Source organism: Sarcophilus harrisii, chromosome 1 (assembly GCF_902635505.1).
Source record: "Sarcophilus harrisii chromosome 1, mSarHar1.11, whole genome shotgun sequence".
NCBI classification, from domain to species: domain Eukaryota; kingdom Metazoa; phylum Chordata; class Mammalia; order Dasyuromorphia; family Dasyuridae; genus Sarcophilus; species Sarcophilus harrisii.
In genome coordinates this window covers 454,600,865-454,619,012 of record NC_045426.1, presented here as the reverse complement: position 1 = coordinate 454,619,012, position 18,148 = coordinate 454,600,865, and the positions used below count along the sequence as shown (strand labels likewise).

The following is an 18,148-nucleotide window of genomic DNA, read 5'->3' as shown; positions in this document are numbered from 1 at the left end:
TTTATCTCCCCATCCCTCCATCTCTCTAATGAGAAGACTCTGCACAACAATGATACTATAAATTTGAACTTGAGTGGAGGGACTTACTTCCCATCCACATATTGTTTGGATGTATCTGAGCTGGTTGGCAGCAGGTACCTATGGAGAAGTACCTCAACAATTATGACCATGAGCAAAAAAGCATTTTTATTTAAAAGTAGGGGATTATTGAATAAATGGCTATCTTCCAGCCAAAGGAAACCAGGAGAAAAATCAAGGAATCAAGAATAGCTCCTAAATAATGTTTGTAAATTATTTTCCAGCTTTAATCCTTTTAACAAGCTTTTTAAAATTTAATTCATTATTGAAGGCTTCTTTTGGTGCCGGTATATTTCTATTTTACCTTCTCTTTAAGGTGATTGTTATCATATTAATAAATACTATTTTAAAAATCTAAGCCTGACAGCCTTGTAAGTAACTGACCCTACTGAGCCTGCTTCTCAGCTCCATGGGCCTGTGTCTCCAAAGGCCTTCAGGGTGACTGGCAATATGCAGTCCCAGCTATTTCTGGTTCGTTGACTTTTCCTTTGGTTGACATTTGGCTGGTCTGGGAGCTCCCCATCACAGAATTCAATTTCTTTCATCTCATTAGTTTTTCTGTTGTCTGTCTTCCAATGGCAGTGCCTGCTTGTCAGCCCCCTTTCAGTATTGGATCCATCAAACTGTAAGGGATGGTAGGATGGTAGAGATGGCAGCTCTCTCTCCTCCTAGTGGTACCCTAGTAAATGAAGTAATTGTAGTGATACCCTAAATCTTTTTGACTCTGTCTTGTTAGCAACTTTTCAAGTCTGGGATATAGTGACTTGTTTCATAATCTCTTCTTAATGATAAGTACAATTTGAATTTGTATAGCTTTACAAAGTGCTTTACAAATATTCTCATTTGATTTTTACAACTGGAGGAGGTAGGTACTATTTTTGTCCCATTTTACAGAAGAAGAAACTCAGGCAGACAGAGGTTAGTTAGATGATTCTTGATGCCAATCTTGTGCTCTATCATCACTCTGCTGCCTCCTTTTCTAACCATTCATCAAATAGAAAACAATGGGAACCACATTGACTGTGAGCTTAGTGGGGTTAATGAGGAGGAAAAAAGGATTCTATTTTACAGCTTCCTTATGGATCTGAATGATTGGCTAAGAGTTCAGCCTGTGTTCTGAGTGTCAAGGGAGTTGGCGCCACCATAATTTTTGCCAAATGTGTCTGAGGCTGCAGAGGGAATGTTGAGCTTTGCGGCTGCCCATTCATTCATCCCATTTCATATCTGCTAAAATTCATTGTCTGTTCATAGGAATTGCAGTAGGAGAATTGAAAGGTAAAGAAGACAGAGGAAAATGCATGTTCTTTATAGTTGAAAACCTAGTACTATTTACATTGTGCAGGAAAGAGCTTTTTGGGGAGGGGAATAGGAGTAGGGTGGGAAGAAAAAGCTTAAGTGCGAATGATAAAGTAACTTGGAACAATTTTCCATTGGCCCAGATCCATAAAACCCAAATGAATCAGTGTTAAGCAGTCACTCAACCAATATGGAAAATGCAGGTAGGCATCAATTTTTAGAGATGATTGACTATTTGTCAATTAATTTGATGACTGAGGCATCCCACAATTTAATTGGAGTTTTTTCCCCATCTAGCTCTTCAGATGCTGAAATCCCAATATAATAATAATAATAATAATAGTAATCTTTTTTTTTTCAGACCAGGATCCAATCAGTCTCTAGGTACCTCAAAATTTAACGCTAAACTATTCCTGTAATTTGAAAGCTGGTGGGTGCCCCCTAATTCAGTATATTGAGGATTAAAAACAAAATTTCTATTTACCTTTTTATAGACCTGCCTTTTTCTCCTTTTTTGACTCTTTACTCCTTTCTTTTTGTCCAGTTAAACATATTTCCTAACATGTCTTCTAATATGTCATATTTCTTTTGTCATCTTCTTTGGTTGGGTCCTCTCATGTAACTGAGTGATGTCTCTCCCTTAGCTAAGAGCCTCTATTTCTGCTGGAAACTTTATTCAGTGACTTATTTCAAGCTCTGTCCCTTATATGCCAGCCTACCAGACAATGAGCACTTTTTCCCCCTTAGGAATTTCCTCATATTTATTCACTTGGTGAAATCCCATCATGGTTTTCCTACATCAAAATGCTATCTTTTCTAATGCAATCCCTGTATCCAAGCTATAAAAAGCACCTGCCTTTTTAAATTCCTTTGTGTAGAAAACTAGATAAAAAGATTTATTTGATTCTACTGAGCTTGCAACTGATGAGGGAGAAAAGCCCCCAAATCTCTGGTTTCTCTATCATAAGTGAAATATATTTGTGTTTTACCAAAGGCACATTAATATTTAGCTTCCTCTGTTCTACAGAAAAAGAATATATCACAGGAAAGTTTAAATTCAGTTTGGGGTTAGCCTTTAAAACTTGGGGCATAATCTAGGGGGTAAGAGGTAAAAAATTGGAACAAGAGGTTTGCCAATTGTTAATGCTGTAAAAGTTACCCATGCATATATCCTGTAAATAAAAGGCTATTAAATTTAAAAAAACAAAACAAAACAAAACAAAACAACAACAACAACAAAAAAAAAAACAAACTTGGGGCATATTGAAATGAATAAATGTTATTGGTTACTTGTCTTTAGGACATATTCTGAAATTCATTGCTTTGAATTTCTGAAATTGCCTGATCTCAGTTTCCTCATGTGTAAAATGAAATGCTTAGACTAGTTTGTCTTCCTACTAATTTCAATTGACTGTGATTCTGTGAATAGCCACTTACACTGGCTAGGTAGTACAGACCCTGCACTTCTTTCATTTCTCCTGAAATAGTGTGGAAGGAGGACAAAAAGTCCATTCCTTAATGTCTTTGTTTGATAAAGGAGTATTAAATTTATGAATTCTTGGAGAGTTGACCTTAAAATTTCCACTTACCTAGATAATAGCAGTTGTTTGCTGTGTCAGTTGAAAAAGATTTGGATGGAAATAACAATTTTATGTACTTACTGATTAAAAAAACCAACCAAACAAACCTGAAATACTACATCTTTTACTAGACCAGGCAGAAAAGCTGTGGAGAAAGGAGCTCATTAGAATTGGGAATAGGAGGAAGAGATGAGATGTCAAAGGACTTGCTAAAATAGCTAAAAGAAACCCAACCAAAAACATTCGAAAGATTCATGTTTGCTGCCCTTGGAAAGCAAAGTCTTTGAGGCTACATTTTCAACTGGCTGTGGGTCTCTGGGCAAATCAATCACTTAATTCTTCAGCCCTCCTGGCAACTGTCTAAGACTATTTTTGCAGAGAAGATACTGAGATGTACCAGTGGAGGGAGATCCTCACTGGGAGCTCCCTAACACCAATGCAATCATAGATCCAGTCCTTAGCCCTAATATAATACCTCTGGTTTATTGAATTTCTTCGGGAGGTCTTCTTAGAGGGTAGCCTTATATTATTTCATTCTATCCACTTTTAGAAATACTACCAATTCATTTTTTAAAAAAATGGTCCTTCCACCTGCATCTAAATCTCAAATTACACCGATTTCTGGTTTTGTTTCTTTAAACCCTGCAAATGCCAATGGACAGTGAATGATGCTTAGAGGGTATAGGGGCTTTTCAATGTGATCTTTAGGGGCATTTATATTTTTTCTGAAATGGAAAGAAGTAATAGTGGCCTTCTGCTCCCTGGAAACTGCTTGTTGATCTAACATTGGGGATTTTTGTTAGCCCTCTTTAATGGATCCTTATATTGGATCAATGGATCATTTGACTTCTTGTTCTTTAAAAGAATATAGAGAGCATGATAGCAAGACCACTGGATGGGGTCTCTAGTCCTTATTTGCCATGAATTGCCATATGACATTGGGAAGATTACTTAGCCTCTCTCTGCTTCATTTTCCTCAGCTGAAAAATAAAGCAGCTGTATTAGATCACAGAATTTTAGGACTGAAAGGAACTTGGTGGATTCAGCCCCCTCATTTTACAGATAAGAGAACTTCAACCCAAAGAGGTAAGGTGACTTTTCAAAGGTCTCACAATGGAATGGCAGCTGAGCTCTCAAGGAAGCAAAACAAATATTTCTATGGAGATTCTTTCCTATTCATGGCAGCTGCTGGATTAATCTAGCAGCTGTTCTGACCAAATCCCATGTGGACATGGTTTTCTCACAGTGCAGCTATTAACAAGAAGTGAAGATGTGCCATTCAAAGATTAATTTAGGAAAGATAGCTGTACCTACCAAAAAGATCTGCAGTCAGCCTTTTTTGTCAGTTGACAACTTAATCATCAGTAGAACAACAGGTGGTCAAGATAACATAATTCACTGGAAGTTGGATTTGCAGGAACAAGAACAAAAATCCCTCAATTTTTAAAGGTCTTAGTTTAAGTACTTCTGTGTCCATATTGTGTATCACATTTATTTAGGCTGAAAGTGGTTAAAAATATAATTTATCCAAATTATATCCATAACAAAGACGGGTAACCTTTGGTGGAGACAAAACAAAATTATGTCTCTGATTTTGTCTGGTAATGTTTTATTGTGGAAGATTGATGAATTAGATCATGGGTAAAGGTACTAAGAGTAACATTGCTAATGATGCTTTGCCTGTGAAGCAAGATGGCTCTTCTCCCTCCCACCCAACTTTTCCACCCATGTCTTGGCCCACACTCTTACCTATATACAAAATGCCTTTCCTTCCTTTTTTTTGTCTTTTGATTTTCTGTCCTTCCTCTGAAGTTAGTCTTAATTCTAATGGGAGTTCTTTCATCTTCTTTTGCACTCCTGAGAGAGGAAGAATACATCTTGTTACCTCCAAGTATGTTTCTCATCTTAAGTATCTTAATTAAATTTTCGTTTCCTAAACATTCACTAATTCCTTCATAGAGGTCTATCTAGTCTTGGTATTTACAAAACATTTGGCATTGTAGTAATCCTACAAACAGGTGTTTAGACAAGGAGGCCTTATTTTAAGCTGATGTAAGGCCAATTGGAAAAAAATAAAATGCTCCCACCTTGCCTCAGTTATGCTCTCCATAATGGCCTTATCAAATGAATTTATTATCAGAGCTTTCTTATCACCAGCTACAAAATAAACCTTTATTATAGTTGGCATTCAATTAATCTGAATATTTATTCAATGAATGGATGACTTTTCATTAGTGACTTAATGGAAGATCAGTGCTCATCTCTTTTTTTTTTCACTGTGTCTACCATTTATAGTATTGAAAAAAAAATCTCATGAGGCTATTTGAGTTAGCCAGTGAGCATTATGAAATACTTACTATATGCCAGTCCCTGGGCCTAGTAATAGAGACCCAAAAAAGGCAAAGATATGTTTCCTACATTCAAGGAGTTCACATTATAATTAAGATTTCAATGTTTTAAAAATTGCACATATAAGACATATACCAAAGGCATGATTATGGAAAAGGTCAGGAAAGTCCTCCCACAGAAGGTGAGAGTTGAGTTGAGTTTTGAAGAAAGCCAGAAGATGGAGGAGAAGAAGGAGAACTAGCCTAGATGGCCAGGGAAATGGCAAGGAGTGAAGAGAATAGCATGTCATCATGTGCCAGAAATAATATAGAGGCCATTGTCACACCACTAAAGTTGGGGTCCCAGTTGATTGACTCCTGGGTATAGGGGAAGATGTATTGAAATTCTGTAAGTGGGTCTTGAGGGCAGGCTATTTTGTTTTTCCCTAAAGACTATACAGATCCTAGTTGAATGTTGAATTAATATGAAGATTTTGAAGATAATGTAGGAAGCCTTCACATTTCTTCTTCCATTAGCACCCAAGATTCCTTGAAGTTGTAACATCAATATACCTTCTGTTCTGTCACCCATGTAGCCCTTAACTAGAAATACCTCTAGGTAAAAGGGAACCATTGTAGTAGAGACTACAACCTGAAAATGACTGAATAGATTTTCCACATCAATTGACTCCATGAGGTCACATGATATAAAAAGAGAGCACTAGATTTGGAATTAAGATAATCTGTATTTAAATCATAGCTTTGCTAATTACTAGCTATATGGCTTGGATAAATTGTTTAACTTCCCTGGGCCTCATCAGGGAATTGCATTAGATTGTCCTTATGGATTCCTGTCAGATCTAAAACTATTGGGGATCCTAGGCGCAGGAATTTGGTTTAGTTCAATTGTTTTATGAATGGATATCTCCAAGAATCTCTATCAGTTTAAGTTTTCATATTATCTCTCTACCCTGATTCATCTTCATTTTGTACATGGTTTTTATTGGAATGATCTTGTCTCCTGTTTGGACAAGATCTTAATTACTACTATTAGCTTAGTCTCTGTAAATTCTGTAAGAAGGTCTGTAATTTATGCTCATTGCTCCCATGTAGGTAGGAGATTTGTATTGACTATTGATTCAACCTGATGGGAAACCAAGAATTGGTAGGCATTAATAATCTAAATGCCTAAGAAAATGATTCCATATACCATTTCTAGCACATATATCCTAAATTGCCCAACCTCTGTTTTACCCCATTTTACTTGGTGAATTTTTAATGGATTAACAAAGTCATGCATAGTTTAAAAATAACTTTACACATTGATATTTTAATGTATTTATGGCTTTATCTATGTGGACATTTCCCACCCTATCCCTCACCCTTACCCCCACCAATCAAGCTCTCAACCTACATGCCCTCTAAAGCCTTTGTAATTCTTGTCCATATCTTCCCATAAATTTCTAAGAGGACTGATCAATATATCTGAGCTCTCCTATTAGATCTTTAGGGCTCTAGATATTTCATGGATACCAACATAACACTGGCTAACTGTGTTTCAGTTTTATAAGTGCTTCTACCCTAGTTTATTTCCTTTTCCAGTAGAATGTGTCCTTAATGCTGTCTTTATATCACTTTTTGTATGCAAGTCATAGGAACATTAAGGTATAGCATGCTTATATTTACCATGTGTCTTTATATTATTCTTTAGGTCATTTGCCATTTAGATTTCATTGAAAACTAATAGAAATTCTTTGGAGAGCATCAATGTGGAGAATCTTAATTTTAAAAACACAGATGCTTTCAGAACATACATAGTGAGTGTAACAATGGAAAGAACAACAACAATAAAAACCAATGCTTGAATTCTATGTTATTATAACAATGAAGTTAGATCATAGAGAATAAATAAGAATTATACTTCCTTTCCTTCCCTGGCAAGTAAGGATTGTTGTTCTTTGTTCTTGAAAAGGACCATGACATCAGGGAGAGGATGCCATGACATGCAAATGAATTTGATTTAAGTTGGGGAGGACTATGCAAGGCCACCTGCCTCAGTTTCTCCTCTAGAGGCCAGATGAGTCCACTGGCCAGATATAGATCAGGATGACTGGAGATGGCCCTAGATACAATGGGAGATCTTGGCCTTTCTAAGCTAAGGTCTTCAACAGGTCAGTTTGACTGAGGGCTACACCCATTCAGTGATTAAGGCTAGGTAGAAACCAAAGCAAAAAATCTCCTCTTTTGTCTAGACCAAATAAAATCTATAGAACATCTCTTATGCTCTCAGACTTGCTTTGTGTGTTGGTTAGTTTTGCTGAATTGCTTCCTTCTCTTTTACTTTTTTATTCTTTTTTTAAAATATAGGGATTACTTAGTAAGGGAATAGGGAAGGAATATTCAGAAATAAAAGTGATATAAAAACAAAAGATATCAATTAAAATCATAAAAGATATGATGGAGAACTTTAGCAGTTAAAAATAAAAAGATATCAAAGCCTTAATAGGAACCAAAGGCCTCTTTCCTCATACCTAGCAAACAGATAAGTTTCTTAAACTTAAAATAAGTTTAAGATATTATGGAATTTCCCTTACTGTTTTCCTTTAGTCACCTACTTTTATGATGAAGATTAAATAAGTTTTCCATTTATAGAGCTGATAAACAGAGCAATCCATAAAATTTCAGCTGGTCATAGAAAGCAGTTGAATTATCTTTCCCTCAGGTGTTACATATAGAGAATAAAACTATTTTCATTCAAATGGCCCTTGGGATGGAAACAACCTTCCCTATTTCATGATCAAAGGTAAACTCCAGATACCTCTAGAGACCTAGAAGTAAGAGATGTCAAAGGCTGGAGGTGCAACCACTCATATTTCCTGAGCCGGTTTAATTTCAAAGTTATTATGGAGCATTAAAAAAAAATAAGAGGGAACAGAGAGCATGGTGTTATTCTAGTGCCTGATTTCCCATGAGTATGAATGCTTCCTATGTTCTTTGAAACGGTATATTTAATTTTCCAAAACAAATAGAAATGAATGAGAATTAAACTGTGTTCTCTCAATTTAATTGAGGGATTCAGGATGTCAAATTATTTTCAAACATAAATCTCGACCACAGAGAGAGCACATTGTGTTTCACAAATTAAGTCTTACCAAGCTTATAAATCATTACTTCCCTTATGCTGGGAGATGTGCTAGAATTCTATTATGACAAAAATAAAGGGACAACAGATCCATGCTCTACTGGCCTGCCACGTTCTCAATTTCACATTTAACAGAACAGGAAGTTGTGGATGGTAAGAATGCAAAAAGGCAAGTATCTTTGTATTTTAGCTCACAATTTCACTAAACAATGTGCATGACCAGGTTAGCTCTAAATAGGAAAATAATGAGACCACTGCAGCTAATGTGATTCATTTGTGTCTTAAGGTTACATATTTTTGGTTCCTTTTACCTCTGGGGAAGTCATATTCTAATACTTGTTGATTCTTGAGTTTTACTAAGAAGCCAAAAGGCCAATGAAAAGTATCACAGCAGACCACAGTTCACAAAGTCAGCCAGAAGCCTAAATAAATATAATAATAATAGGAAAGCAAGTGTAGCCAGCCCCTTAAACAGGAAGGAAAAAAAATCAGTTCTACAAAAATGTTATACAGGTTCTGGATTAATTTCTCCTAACAAATTACATTTTTAGCTCTCCCATACCAAGAGAACCATAAACCAGAGGTATTTATGGTATTGTAATTAAATAGCTAATGTTAGTCTTGCTTCCCATGTTTCCAAATTTTTTATTAGTTTGCTTTTAACCTGTGCTACTTATTAAAGGTGGGTATGCTGTAGATATTACTGTTGGAACTCATGAAATCTCAGTAAGGCAGCTAAGTAGCTCAGTAGATAGAAAATTAAGCCTGGAGTTGGGGAGAACTGAATTCAAATCTTGCCTGAGATACTGTGTGACTCTAAGTCACTGAACCTTTGCCTCAGTCTCCCTAACTATAAAATAGGAATAATAATAGTACCAGTTGCTGTGAAGAGCCAATGATCTATTTGTAAACCACACTGTATTATCCAGTGTGTTCATAAAACTTAAAAAATGATTAACATGGAGTTGAAGAAAAGAGATGAATGTGCTGACTTTACTTGGCTTGATAAGTCTGTAATAAAATCATAATGACTCCTACGATCCAGTTGATTTAAATACCTGGTCCAACATCAGAAACCTTGAAACAACAAAGCTCAGCCTCTAGTAATTATAGAGAGTCTTTTAAAGGGTAGCAAGAGAAGTTCTTTAAGAGAGAGACTGTTTAGATTTATAATATATTTGGATCCTCAGGACCAAGTCAGTCAATTAGTCAACAAATCTTTATTCAGTATTTAACTATGTGTCAGGCAGTGTGCTCTGGGCATAGTAAGTGCTTGTTGGATTATATTAGATTGTAAGAATTTGTCTACCTGTGATGCATTGGTCTATAAGTGATTTTGCTTCTGAGAACTAGTCCTGTTTACTTTTTACATGTTTTGGGTTTTCTGCTACTTGGCGGGGGAGAATGATATTCCTTAAAGGGAAAGAGGTACCTTGGTTTTCCCAGGATTATAGTTTGTATTTTCCCTTCAAATTCACAGTGGCCACATGTGTTATTCTTTAGAATAGTAGGGACCAGTCACAAATCTGGGCAGGCAAAAGGCCTGTGCTCAGGCCCCATTAGGGTTTGGGCTGTTAGCCTATATTCATATATTTCATAGGATGGTTACCATTACACTAGAAAAATCAATGAATGGGGCAGTGGATAAACTGTAGACCCTGGAGTCAGGAAGATTCATCTTCTTAAGTTCCAATCTGTCCTCAGATACTTGTTAGCTATGTGACCCTGGACAATTGTTTAACCCCTATTCGCATCTGTTTCTCATCTGTAAAATAAATTGAAGTTGGAAATGGCAAACCGTTCCAGCATCTTTGCCAAGAAAACCCCAAATTTGGTAATTTAGATTCAGATATGACTGAGAAGACTGAACAATAAAAGTAGAGCTTCCATTTACGGGATTATATAAAGCATGCCATGGACAATGACATTTTATCCTACTTGGGGCAAAACAATGTTGAATTCATGGCTATAGCTATGTGTGATAATGTGGTGCTTCTATTTCTCCATTCACCCATTCCCATAGCCCTGATGATTTCCAATACCAGTTACTCTAATTTCATCTCAGAGAGGTGGTCATTATATACCATTTTGGAGCACTTTTCATCCGACCAGGGCAAAAATATCACCTGCTTAAGCTTCTTCATGGCTCTTGAAAGAAATGATGGACAGTAGTAAACTCATATAATTAAGGAATTCCCAAAGGCTATATGATGAGTTAGAAAACCATAAATTAACCTCTATGTCAAATTATTAAAAATTTGTTGTATCAGCATTTTCTAATTATATTTTAAAATCTGATTTATAATGTACTATGCATTATATTATATATACATATACACTATAGAATAGTATATATTATATATATATATATATACTGGCATAGAAAAACACATCTGGCATAGAAAAGAAAAAGCATTAGATTTGGGGTAATTAAACTTGGACTAAAATCCAGATTCTGCTATTGGTAATAATACCTCAAGTGACCATTAGGAAATTAATTAATTTCTCTGGGCTTTACTTTCTTCATCTACATGTGGAATAGAGCTACATGGCTAGGGAAATACAGCTAGTGTCAAAGGAGGGATCTGAAGCCCAGCTTTTTAAAATTTCAATTCAGAGCTCCATCTACTACTCCCTGCAGCTTCAAACCCTGGATCTGGCATGAGAAAACTTGACTTCAAGTCCAGGCTATTATTTACTTGCTGCGTGACCTTAAGAAAGTTGTTTTCTGTTTCTGAGCCTTAGACTTCTTATCTGAAAAAAGATTAGATTTGCATTTCTTTGCATTAAACTTCTTTGCATTAAAAAAATATTTTATTTATTTTTCTTCATTTTTTCCAAGCATATCCTTCCTCTTCCCCTAAGAAGAGAGCCATACCTTGTAACAAAGAATAAAGAGGAAAGGAAGGGAAAGGAAAGAAGGAAGGAAGGAAGGAAGGAAGGAAGGAAGGAAGGAAGGAAGGAAGGAAGGAAGGAAGGAAGGAAGGAAGAAAGAAAGAAAGAAAGAAAGAAAGAAAGAAAGAAAGAAAGAAAGGAAGGAAGGAAGGAAGGAAGGAAGGAAGGAAGGAAGGAAGGAAGGAAGGAAGGAAAGGAAGATAGAAAAGGAAATAAGGAAAGAAGAAAGGAGAAAGAAAAAAGGGACTGAAGGAGGAAAAAAGAAAGATTAAAAAAAAGAAGGAAGGAAGGAAGGAAAGAAGAAAAGGAGGAAGGAAAGAAATAAAGAAGGAAGAAAAGAAACAAAGAAAAGGAAGAAAGGAAAAAATAAAGAAAATGTGGGGACAAGGATTTAGGAATGGGCATTTCAGTAAAATTAATCAACAGAGCCCTTGATGACATCCAAGGTCACTTCCTTCCTGGACATTTTATGATCTCAGAAGAAATAGTATCCTCTTGATATAATTGGCTTATCAGTAAACTGTTTCCCTTTGGGGGCTTGTTAGGTGAATGGCTGTGTTGATTTGTTTTTCTCCATTCATAGGACCGGTATTTTCACAGTGGGATGTCCCATTCCTAACATGCTTCGGTTACTTAGCTGCCGTGCCTGAGCTTGCTCCTGGGTGACAAACATGGCCATCAGAACTCTCTGACATCGTTGCCAGGACCCAGCTCCTCCACTTGGAGATGAGTCACAGACTGCCTCTCATCCACTGAGTTTCCCACTGTGCTCTCTAGTTGCATTTTTTTCCTCTGTTCTGGAATTCGTGATCCAATACTCAGGAATGTTAAGTGGGGGACCAGGCCACTGACCAGGCTTTCTGTCTTTCTTTCAAGAGATCTAAAAATGTCCAGACATTCCTATTTGCACCTGTTTTCAGCATTTGATTTTATGAGTAACAGTGTGATATACAATAGAAGGAGCCCTGTGTTAAGAATCCCAGAAAATCTAGGTCCTTGCCTTGACTCTACCAAGCCACTAATTTTGTGTAGTTTTCTGTGAGTGATTTTACTTCTCTAGGTCTCCATTTCTTATTTGTAAACTAAGGATGCTAAACTAGATCATCCAACAAAGTCTCTGCTGGTTATAAAATTCAGCTTAAAAAAAAACCCAGAGTGGGTAATGTTTTGACTAACAGTGGATTTTTCCATTTTAGTTCAATTAGGTTTCATTGTTGTTCATTCATTTCAGTCACAATCAATTCTTTATCACCCCATTTGGGGTTTTCTTGCCATTTCCTTCTCCAGCTCATTTTACAGATGAGGAAACTGAGATAAACAGTTATATGACTTTCCCAGTGTCACACAGCTTTAAGTGTCTGAAATTGTATTTGAACTCATGAAGATAAATCATCCTGTTTCCATGTCCATTGCTCTATCCATTGCACCAGCTAGTTGCCCCCATTTTGTGAAGAAAATGTTTTATTTAACTGAGTTAGATAGACTCATTATCCATTCTGGGTTACCAAATGTTATTTGAAACAGAGTGCCAGATCCACAAGTTATAGCAATTGATCAGTCAAACAAACATATTTAAGTAGCTAATATATGGTTCTCACAAAGTTACTGTTTTGGGGAAAATATCTCCCTTTTGAGCTCATGCGCTAGGTTATTGCTGCCAAGTAAATCTACCACAACACTGAAATTCTAGACATAGAAACCTAGGCTTTATTATTCTCAAGCACATATTCAGGAAGTAGAAAAATAAACCTCAACCATAGATTGGTTTTCATTTACCAGAAGAAATTATTTCAAAGGTTTTTTTTAAAATATAGGCCATAACAATAGGTTACATAAACCTAGTCAAACAGATTGATTATCTCATGCTTCCTTTGACTAAAGTTGAAGAAATTAAATTGATCAGAATCATGATTTCATGTATCTCTGAAGGAAATAGACAGTGATAAACATACTTTATATATAAACTAAGTCACATTACAGATTAAACTATCTTTAGAAGGTTTAAAAGGGGGTGATTAAGAGGAAAAGATATACATGGCACAAAGATAACCAGAAGTCTTGGACCTAGAAAAATCTCAATCATAAAGAGTGAGCTAAATCACGTTGGGAAGCTCAGAACTCTCCTTTACCTTCTTATCTGAGGAACATAAAAAAAAGGTCTTCATTTAATATTTTCATTCCATAAGTCAAGTTTTGGTCAGGTGAGGTCAAATGTTAATACTAATAGGAAACAAGCTTCAGTTAGCTAAAATGAAGGAATAGTATAATAAAATCAAATAAAAGAAAAAAAATTTTAAAATTCCATCATAACATATCCCATGCAGATTATTGCAGCAGCATCTTTCCTAATCAGCACCAATGGAAGTGATTAGCACATAGAAATTGCTTAATGGATATTTATTGGTTGGCCCGATTGATAGATTGATTGATAGATTGTCAGTCCCTGAGGATTAATTGTTGGGCACAAAGACAAAAGTGAACAGTTGCTTCTCTCTAGAAACTCACATTTTAGCCAAGGAGATGACAATGTACACATATACACACATATGGCAGGTAGGTGTTATAGTGACAGAATGCCAAATCTGGAATAAGGAGGACCTGAGTTCAAATTTGACTGTAGATTCTTACTACTTGTGTGATTTCAGACCAGAAATGTCATCTCTGTTTGCCTTAGTTTTCTTGTATAAAAATGGGACTAATTATAGCACCTACCTCCCAGGGTCATTGTGGAGATTAAATGAAATAATAATTGCAAAGAGTTTAGCAGGAATATACTAAGCACTATCTATATGTTACTTATTATTATATTTATTACTTATTATTATCATTACATGATATAAATAGATAAAAATAGAGAGTAAATATAAGTCAAATCTTATTTCTATATTTCAGTCTCTTCCTTGCACTCCTATTTCTGCTACTATACATAGTTTAGGCCCTTATCACCTATAGCCTACATTATTGCAATAGTCTCCTAGTTGATACCCCTGCCTTAAATCTTTTCTCTCTATAATCCATGCTATAAGAGATGGCAAATTGCTTCCCCTCAAGTGAAAATCGAACCAGCTCAATCTTCTGCTAGTGGTTGGTGACCTTGAACCTGAAAGATCAATCAAATTTTAACATCTCTGTTAACAGATGGGAGGAGGCACTATACTTCAGCTGCAGTAGAAGGGAAAAGATGGTCAAGCACTTGGCAAACATCAAAATAGCATATAAACATTAGCTATTAGCTGAGGCCCTTATCATCTCTGGTCTAGACTATGGCAATGGCCTCCTACTTCTCTGGCCTGCTTCAAGGTTCTTCTCTCTTTGGTCCTCCACTCAACTGTCAAAGCAATATCCCTAAAACATAGTTCTCAGCAGACACCTCTGCTCAATAAGCTTCTGTAGCTCCCTGTTTTCTCTGAGATACATACTGCTTGATTTGGAATTGTCTTAAAGTTGGACCACAAAATCTACACTTATTACTATAATTCAGTCAAGTTAGCCTACTTGTTGTCCCTCACACGATAAACTATCTCCTGTCCCAATTTTTTGACCGCATTATTGAAATAAAAAAATTAGAAAAAGGAGAGGATATGGGGAAAGAAAGGAAATGAGATACTGAGTTGAATTTTTAGTAGCTGCAGATAAGACTTGAGTCAGGGATGGGGGCATCTGCTATCTGAGGACCAACCTAGCTATTGAAGAAGTTTGTTATCAAAAAGTTTGTCAACTAATCAGTGCCTACTGCAGATCATGTATCTGGGATACGAAAGCAGAAATAAAGAATTTCCTGTTCTTAAAGTGCTCAAGGTGTAAGTGGAGACAATATACACACAATTAGAATATACAAAATAATTTAAAATATTGACAAAGTAATGGAGGGTTGCAAACCTAGCATCAGGAAGATTTGAATTCAAGGGCAGTCTCAAATACTTGCCAGCTATGTGATGATAGACAACTCATTTAACTGCTGCCTCGTTTGCAAAATGGGGTTAATATTAGCAATTGTCTCCCAGAATTGTAAGGATAAAACTAAATAATATTTGAAAAGCATTTTGCAAAATTCTAAGGGGATTTATGGGCAGCTAGGTGATACAGTGGATAGAACACTGGGTCTTCTTCCCGAGTTCTAATCTGGCCACAAATGCTATTAGCTGTGTGACCCTGGGCAAGTCACATAATTCTGTTTACTTCAGTTTTCTCATGTATAAAATGAGCTGGAAAAGGAAATAGCAAACCGCTCCAGTATCTGCTGAAAATGGGTAAAAAATGGGTACCCCCATTTTTCAGTCACAATCAGTTTTTTATCACCCCATTTGGGATTTTCTTGCCATTTCCTTCTCCAGCTCATTTTTACGGATGAGGAAACTGAGATAAACAGTTATACGATTTTCCCAGTGTCACACAGCTAATAAGTGTCTGAAATTGCATTTGAACTCATGAAGATAAATCATCCTGTTTCCATGTGATTCTTCTCTCTTTGGTAAATGGGTAAAAAAAAAAAGAATCAGACATGATTGAAAAATGACAACAGTAACAACAATAAAGTGATATATAGATGCTATTATAATTAAAAGCAACAATAAAATAAATGCAAGGTAATTTTTAATGGCAATTCAAATTGAACAGCAGAAAAGAGGAATTAGGAAAGGCCTCGTGTAGGAGGGGATTTGAGAGGAATGAGGAATTCTAATAATTTGAGGAGATGAGAGGAAGAATACATTCTGGTCATAGAGGACAGCCTGTTCAATGGTATCAAAGTAAGGAGATAGATTGTCATGTCTGTGCAACAACAAGAAAGCCAGTCTGGTAGGACTTAACAGTATAAGAACTGAGAGTAAAATATAATGAGATAAAGGTAGATTGAAGCTAGTTTGTGAACGGGTTTGAATGTCAAGCAGAGAAGTTTGTATTTGATCCTGGAGGTAACAGAACGAGTAGAGTTCATTGAGTTCATGAGAAGAATGTTTCTTGGCCAAAGCACCCCATTGGTTCATTAAGACCACCTATTAAAGCCTGTAGGAATCTGCATTTGTGAATGATCCATACAAATGAAATATTTTGGAAAATTAAAATAATAGCTTACTCTTCCAACCTTCCCAGCTGACACAGTTGTATTTTATTAGAGCCCTTCAGTGCCTTTATCAAAAAGATAAAGCTGGACCTGGGATTCCATTGGTAAAAGAAACTCCTGGGTCAGGAGACTTCCTCTACTGAAGCAGGTGGATACCTTCTTAATTGCTTAGAACCCTGGGATTCAATGACTCTTCTTAAGGGTCACGTAGCTATTATGTGCCCAAGGTGGGATTTCAATCTAGGCTTTTCTGGTTTTAGTATCCGTTTTCTGTATACTATTCTATGCCATCTCTAACCTTAATCCAAAGAAATAACTAATGGCAGAATTTCAGCTATAATGTCAACATAAATCCAACCTGACTTCTTGCACTTTGTGATTTACTTGTGTGAGTATAGCATGGCTCATGTCTGGGCTCATCTTGGGAGACAGAATGTCAGTACTGATGCTAATTGAGCCATCAGGTCAGTCAGTTAAGCTCATGATTTTCCTAGTTCCACTCTGAGCAAAAGATAAGAAAAATAAAGGAAATGCACAGAGGTCCTCCATGGGAACACCAAACAACTAACCAGTCTTTCATTGGAATATAAATCAACATTCTCTAGTACAATCTTCTATGACAGGAATATTTTAATTAACACAAGATGCTCAAGTCAGATACTGCAAATGGAATTCCAAGAGTGATTTCCTAATCACAAGTGAGTCAGGCTGTTGTCATTTTGATGATAAGAGTAATAAGAATGTTTATGTTGAGTGAGGGTGAGATTTGATATATAATTGATGTGGGAACAACTTTTTTTCAGGTTAAAAGAACAATTCCTGATAGGAATGGAATACTTTGTGTAATTTCTGGAACAGTACCTTACAATAGATAGAAATATCTATTCCCTTACTTAAAGACCTAGTGTTTTCTTTCTCCTCAAATTTCTCATGGAATTTTAGTTAAATGTCTCATTTTTTATTCTTTCAATCTATCATGTGTTATAAATATCTGTATGTGCCTAATGCCTTTAATTAAATCATAAGCTCCTTGAGGGTGGGTACTGTGTCTTGTTCCATCTCTATTATCTATACTCAACACACTCTATATATTCTCCCATGTATACATTCTCTGATTTCTCTTTTGCTATGCTTTAGATAAATAGATAAATTTGCTATGTGTATTTATTATGGAACTGGTATTAGATGGGAAAACCTTGGTATAAAGCTTGGAGTGCCCTTTCCATCCAGAAATGGCAAATAGACCAAAAATTATTGAAACTTGATCATATTCCCTAGATGAATAATATTTAAGAGAACACATAGATATACTTCTAGTTCAATTCTCCCATCTCTCTGAGGAGAAGAGAGAATGGATTTTGGCCTCCACCTCCTGCTTCCCCTCCTAGTGGTAAAGAAAGTCTCCCTTGGAGAAGGGTGTGGGGAGAAGAGGCTAGAGTTAGTTGTCTGCTCTGCTTTTCTTCAAGCCACACTCAAGAACAGGTCTTGCTATATGTGGGCCTACTACTACAACATTCATTTTGACATTTGAGTTTCGCCTCCTGCCCAAAACTTGTACTTTATTCCACCTGTGAAATGGGGTTTAATAAACTCCCAGAAGGAACCTTCGGATTTAAGTTCAAAGCTTGAAAGTGAAGATCTGATTCTCAAGTTTTTATTTTTGTTTTAATTTCTAAAGAGTCAGTGAATCTGTAGTGAATGTAGTCACCACCAGCTGCAAAAAAGAATGGAAGTAAATACTTAAATAATGGAACTTAAATAATGAAAT

General features: G+C 36.1%; 1 protein-coding gene across 2 annotated transcripts in view; it reads left to right on the top strand.

Moving 5' to 3' along the window:
- The window catches only part of TRIM55 (tripartite motif containing 55), a 72,198-nt gene that overhangs the window by 48,037 nt on the left and 6,013 nt on the right, over positions 1–18,148 (top strand). The window lies entirely within an intron of this gene.